The sequence below is a fragment of the Uloborus diversus genome, chromosome 9 (assembly GCF_026930045.1).
Source record: "Uloborus diversus isolate 005 chromosome 9, Udiv.v.3.1, whole genome shotgun sequence".
NCBI lineage: Eukaryota > Metazoa > Arthropoda > Arachnida > Araneae > Uloboridae > Uloborus > Uloborus diversus.
This window is the reverse complement of record NC_072739.1, coordinates 70,865,370-70,872,553: the sequence shown is the minus strand read 5'-3', so window position 1 is coordinate 70,872,553 and position 7,184 is coordinate 70,865,370. Positions and strand designations below refer to the sequence as shown.

Sequence of the window (7,184 nt, the reverse complement as noted above, 5' to 3'; positions counted from 1 at the left end):
TTATCTTTCAAGGATGAAGCCACATAGCAAGACAGGATAACAAACCAATACTGGTGACAACGAATTACTATTTGGTATGCTAACAAGAAAAAGTTTGTCAAAATTTAGCACAGTTGAGACAATTAGAAAAAAAAAAAACAAAAAAAAAACAAGTATTACTGCAATTGTTGGTTAGAATAAATTGTTCATGTGATCATGTGACATGCATTCAAAATTACACTTGAAATTTACTTTCACAAAGGGAAAGTGAGTGATCAGAGAAATTGAAAAAATAAAAACATGATCCATAAAAGCGCACAAAAATGATTCCTCTCACCATCTAGTAATAACTATCATTTTGCAATCTTCCGCTACTTTTGTTTAATGATATTCTATTAATTTGTGCTTTTGAAGCCAAATTTTTATATCAAAAGATTGATTTTGATTCTGCATCATGGAAAAAGATATTAAATATCTACTTATATTTTAAATGTATATAAGTTCAATTGAAACTATTTAATATTTTCAGCTAATATCAAAAATACTTGTATTTTACCTCAGCAAATACCGGTATTACGAAATTGCAAAATCAGTCATAATACAGGTATACTTTGATTCGAATCACTAGATATAATAGGACATTGCCAGTCCGTAGATAGGATTACAGACATATAGGGTTACACACACCGATGTCCACAGGTTTTAATAGTATAGCCAGCATACTTCATGATTATATCACTAACCATAAAAACTTTAAACATAAAAAAGACAAATACAATTCAGAAGATTCAATACTACACAGGATTAATTCTCATTTACCAAAATGAAAATTAATGAATTTAAAAGAAAAAAAAAGCAGTAAGATGTGACTAAATTAAAAAAAAACTTCAATACCTTTCTTAAATTGTGCAATATCAATTATTTTGTCTAAGGAATGTCTAAAATATTTTGTAAAATTCGTCATAAAAAGCAAATTTACCTATAAAAACAGTTGACAGCCTTGATGCAAGAACCAGTTAGGTCCATCTTTTTTTTTTTTTTTTTTGTAATTCATTTTTGCGCGTGGAACATAAGAAATCAAATAACTAAAAACAAATTTGAAGCAACCTACGATTCACTTTCACAACATCAATAGGATTGCCAAAGCTTGCTCTTGTCAAAGTTTTGAACATTAGTCGTTGTAACTTGCAAAAAAGCATGCCTTAATGACCCTTTTAATGTCCATCATGGGTGGACATTTTGACTTTATGCTTGCTAATATTGCTAATACAGATTCACAGGGATATGTGGGGGGAAATGCTATAAAATCTTTAAAAGTGGTGATAATGTGGAAAATATTTACATTTGATCTCGAATCTGAATAAATTCCAGTTTGTTTTACTTCCATATTTTATTTTAGAAAACATTTTTGACTCCTTGACATTCTCTGGCACTCTCCTAGGTGAATGCATCCAACCATCTTGAAAACCCCTATAGTACATCATCAGCCCCCCCCCCCCTCATTTGTGCACAAATGCAAACAATTAGTTTTCAAATATAATTATGTAACATTTACAATCAAAGAGAACAGCCAAAACTAGAAAAAACTGCTTTATGAAAAAATGTAAAAATGTACAAATGTTGAAATTCATACAATATAAGTTATTGATTACATTCATAAAACTCATCTACATGGTATATTTACATCAGATTCAAATAATATGAAACTGCAAATCCAAGTGAGAACAAATATAATTCAACCTGAAACAGAAATTTAATTGAATGAAATGAAAAGATGAATTATCTCATAAAAAAAGAACTAAACATAAGTAAAATTAAACTTTAAAAGAACAAAGGGATACCCGGAAATAACCAACGTTGTTTAGCACAAATAAACAGATTACAGAATACACCTGTTTCGGGGTTTCAAGGAACCGCTTTTTTAATTCAAAGGTGTGAGCTTCTAGATGTAAAGACACCCAGTAAAAGCAATGAATCTGTAATCTGTTTATTTGTGCCAAACAACATTGGATATTTTCTGTTATTCATCGGAACAAAGCAATTTATTTATTGCTTAACAAAGGGATAATTCCAAAATTTTGTAAGAAGCCCAGTTTTTGAAAAACATTAGTAAAAACCCGGGCTGTAGAGACAGAGTCAAAGAGTCTGAGTTGGACAGATTTTTAAGAAAAGGAGTCGGAGTCGAAGGTTCAAAAGTCCAAGAGTCTGAGTTTGTCATTGACCCTCAAAGTCCGCAACTGTGCCAGTGCTTGTGGAGTCGGAATAGGACTGATTTTGGGGTACAGGATCCAAAAGAATAGCTTAGATACATATCAATATACAAGTTCGAACAATTTAGTACAACAAAACAAGGTTCAAAGTTCAGATTGATTTAGACCAGGTATAAAATTTTCCCTGTCAACACCTAGAACAAAAAGTGTGCTGATATAAGCGCAATTAATTTTATGCCTACTATAAGTGTTCTTGGACTTAAGTTTTTTTTTTCTGGTCATTTAAATATTCTAGCATTGAAATTCATATACACTATGCATCACTTCAATGGTACATAATCTATCTCAATGAATCTTAATCAAGCTAATTAGGTAGTAAATGAAGTTTTGGTTGAAATATGCTTTCTGGACTATTTAAGGGGATAAAACTATTTGGAGACACAAAAATACCGACTTTACTGACCAAAATGTATAAAATACTGACCAATACAGACTTAATACTGACCACATACTGATTAAAATTTAAAAACTTAAACTTTGGCGTAACAAAAAAGAGTATCATACTTAGTAAAATAGATGCTAGCTTTATTTGTAATGTGCAGCAACATGATGTAAAGCTTATTTGGTACAAAGTATGACTGAAAGTTGCGACTTTATCATTTGCTGAATAATGAATAAAACTTTTTTGAAACTAGGAAAATAAATTAAAAGATCTTGTAACTGGTCAAAATATTATTAAATGATTAAGAGCACAGTGCTTCATTCACAATTTTCTTTCAGAACTCACTGGAAAACACAACTTTAAGAAAAATCCTGATATCAGGAAATACAAAGTGAAAAAAAATCTATAAATTGTACAAGGCATGTTTTTAAAGTAAGGTTGTTTTGAAATTGAAAAAAAAAACAAGTACAAATAGAGCAAAGAAATTTATTGCACAAAAATCTACCACCGTAACGATATATTTCGACATTACTCCCGTGATTTTCCAAGCATTTGTCATAGCGTGGTACAGGTTTTTGTAGACATATTCGTAGAAAATGGCCACCTGTATAGTCAACCATGAGGACTCTTACAGGGCTTTGGTTGGGATGTTTTTGAACATTGTCGGACTATCCCGACCTCGCTCGCAGCAACTTTCATTTGTTTCGGAATCTAAAGTCTTTCCTAGGTGGTGTGTGGCACAACAGCAATAATGAGCTCAGAGAACATGTTACCTCATGGTTGACAACACAAGCGGCCATTCTGTACCAGTAGGTCTACAAAAACTTGCACCACACTATGACAAATATTTGGAAAATCACGGGAATAATGTCGAAATATAGCGTAAAGGAGGTAGATTTTTCTGCAATAAATTTCTTTGCGCTATCTGTACTCATTCTTTTTTCATTTCAAAACGGACCTTACTTAAAAAATACCCCTGGTTCATTTAGCCCTGTTAACTTTTAGTTTAAAAAACATTTTAGCAAAACCCAGAATACATTTAGAAGATTGTTTTTTATTTAAACTAGTCAGCAAATATTTTTTGTGTACAGAAACTAAGGTCACTTATACAGCAAGAACTTATGACGAAAGTTAAAGGCAGCAAATCAAGATAACAATTTAAACATTAATTTTTTCTTATCTCAAAATTTTACTCAAATGCATACCGTATTGCTCTAATATTATCTTCATCTTATTTTACACTTTGGACAAAAAAAAGTAAAGTTTCTCTAAGAGATTTTTCAATGATTATAAAATGTATTATAAGAATGTAAAGCATAAAAAATTGGTTGTATAAATTTAAATATTAAACATCCAGGCAATGCTTTTCTGCAGTGAAAATAGAATAGAGTTTAGTAAATATGCAAATAAATTGGAAAATACTAGTTTGTTTTCACAGAAGTTAGTATATAATGTGTTCTTGTGAGAATTTATCACATGCAATACATTTTAAAATATTGTGGGCATGAGCAATAGACTGTAGTGTATAAAAAAATACAGTAGTTTATCTATGATACTTGAGCTATACTTTTGTTAAATATGTAATGCAATTTATTTTATTATTTTCAAAGATTATTCATGCATTTATATACTTGATAAAAGAGAAAGTATTAAGGGGTAAAACTGCTTGCAGAGTCAAAAATTTTAGTGACCAAAATTTATTAAACACTAACTAAATACTAACAAACATTTTAAAATACTGCCGAGCCCCCCAAGTAATTCAAATAAATACTTAACTTACTTTTAGTGAAAATATTACACGATGTAACAGCTTTGCATTATACCTTTATGTAATTGCAGTATTATCAATATCGACTATATTTTAATGCAAAAGAAAAACTTCTTTCGAAAAAATATATCAGAGGGGTAACTTGCAAATAATATAAAACAGATGTCATAATTATGTGCCCATTGAAAAGGATTACAATGAACTTGGAAGAAAAGCATAAAAATTTTGAGCTAATAAACCGTTGCATTAACTAGGATAAAATACTACAAAATTCACTTATTTCATGAAATCTAAATATATAAAGGTGACGGTGTTTCTTTCTTTGTTTCTTTGTATCCGATGACTAGAAAACCCCATAGCACCTACAGCCCTGAAACTTGGCCCAAAATTCGAACGTACTCCAGAGGTCTGCACCTCGACGCCCGAATTCTAAATTTCGAATTAGTTTTTTTTCTAATTAATTAAGCTAAAAATTCACATGCTTCGCCAAACTGGTAGTTGAAAAAATCCCCCACATCCTAACATTATATATCGTTTGAAAGGTTTTTTTTTTTTCTTTTCTGAACAACGGAGTGTTTGTTCCATTTCTCTCACTTAATTAGAACCGGAGATATAAGCGATTCTAATTGAGCCAGTTTTCAAGGCTTCTTTTTGGAGAAATTGCTATAACACTAGGTCCACTTTGCAGACAATTTTCAATTATAACATTAGGTCTATTTTCCAGACAATTTTTCAATTATTTTCTTTTTAAACATTTTGGAGGAAGTTGCCTTAGTTGCTTATGGATATTTTACTTTTGTTACTTTATTTTAAATTCATTGTGGTATGTTAACTGATTTTCTTTTTAATTAGAAAGTCGCTTGGCGAGTTTGGCAATGAATTATGCAGTTTCTTACATTTGAAAGCTACTGCAAATGTAATTTTGATGTAATTTGTTTTTCTTTAATTCAACGGATTTTCTTCAAATTTTTAGCACAGGCATCGCTGTGCGGGTACTGCTAGTATGTGATAAATTTCAAATTTTATTTGAACATAATTTCATTCTTTTTTAAAACCATATTTCGCGAGGTTTGAATTTTCGCAATTATGACGAGTTCTGGAAAATTACGAAAATGAATGCCTTGCGAGAATAAGTGCTTTTAGAGTACCCAAAATCATCACATAAATGTTATCCTGAATTATTTTTGATCTAATGAACTAGTTTTCATGAGCTGAATATCTAACTTCATGGTTTCGAAAAGAGCCTTTTGAGTATGCTATTTAAATAGCTCTATTCGCGAATTAATTCACCTTGAAAGTGCTTATCCTAAACTTTTTTTTTTCGGGTCCCTAACAGCCAAAATATGGCTAGGTGGGTATGGGGGGCAAGGGCATATAGAGGAGCCGAGGCACCCCATACCAAATCAAAAAATAAAATAAATACTGGAAGTTATTATTTGGTTTTCGTTTGCTCCACAAATAATTTGCAAACTAAAAAAAAACAAATAAATAAATAATGACAGCGATAACAATAATTATAATACGTTAGATCAGAATTTTGTGAACTTGGTGCCGCAGGAAGAGGTGAGAGGAGCCGCGAAGTGTCCACGGAAACAATAATTATAAAGAATAATTAACTAGGGTGCCGTGAGAAAATTATTCTTCAAAGGATGCCAAAAGGGGTTAAAGTTTGGAGCCCCCGCCTTAGAGGTTACCATTGGTGTTCAGAAGGGATCAGGGGATTCGTGCCCCTTACTCAAGAAAATATCGTGTCTTAGAAAAGCGAAGTTATTTTAACAAAAAGAAAGCGTTGGGGAAAAAAATCTCAATTCTTTCAAAAAGAAATCTTTAAATTAAAAATTTTTACAGATGCGGATTATTGCTTAGCAAATTAAGTCCTCCTCTCTTTCTTTCACAGCCCCTCCCCCCTTTTTTCCCTGGTCACTCTGAAAAAAATGGTCTTCAAAATATTTCTTTCTTTAACTCTCGTCCCCTGCAAGAAATTAAAAATAAGTTTTAGTTTTTCGGTTGGAGTATTAATGGAAATTTATGTCCTAAAAACGCATTTATTTAGGCGTTTTCCGGACATTTCTGAGGGATGGTTCCCCAACCAACATTCTTTCACTGAGTTAAGAACCGAAAATAGTCTGAAATCGTGCCTTTAATATTTCAATTTTGAAAAATTTCAAAGGAATATCTCTAACCGCTCCAAACAATACTCCAAAGATAACCTGATATTGTGTTTCACCTTTCAGGATAGCTCCTAAAACTCCTTTTTTGGTTGTGCCGCTAAGCGTGACAGTATGAAATCCTTTTCCCACTTCGAAAAAAAAGACAAAACTAGGGCACTGTTGCCCCCTTCCTCACTAAAACAAATTCAAATTTCAAAAAAAAAAGTGGGAGGGAAGCTAATCCTTGTTATATGGGCCCCTCCAGGGGGAAAAAAACAAATGTGCACCACGGGGGGGGGGGGACCACAATTAGGAAACTGAGGTGGTCCGTATGAAAGCACACAGAAAGCACTGGCTGCCATGAGACAAGGCTCATAAAATCAGCTATATTGTGACACCATATTATTGAAAACAGATTAATATATAGTAGGGGAATGTGGGGCAAAGTGAAATGATAAAATATTTACTCTGCTTTTAGCGCCACCTATCGAGTAGTATTTTAACTATGTTGTAACACGTATAGTCTACTCCAGTCAAGAAAAAATTATATCTGAAAATCACAGAATATGATAATACAAACAATTTTCAAAATTTTATACTCTTATTGAAATATTTTGTTGCAAGTCGAAAATTAT

The 7,184-nt window shown here is 31.9% G+C and overlaps 1 protein-coding gene across 1 annotated transcript in view; it reads right to left on the bottom strand.

Annotated features, from left to right (window-relative positions):
• Positions 1-1,556: 1,556 nt before the first annotated feature.
• The window catches only part of LOC129229583 (histone-binding protein N1/N2-like), a 75,792-nt gene continuing 70,164 nt past the window's right edge, over positions 1,557-7,184 (bottom strand). Inside the window, exon 12 of the mRNA XM_054863920.1 lies at positions 1,557-1,719. The gene's annotated coding sequence lies outside the window, so the exon portion shown is untranslated. The remainder of the gene's footprint in view (positions 1,720-7,184) is intronic.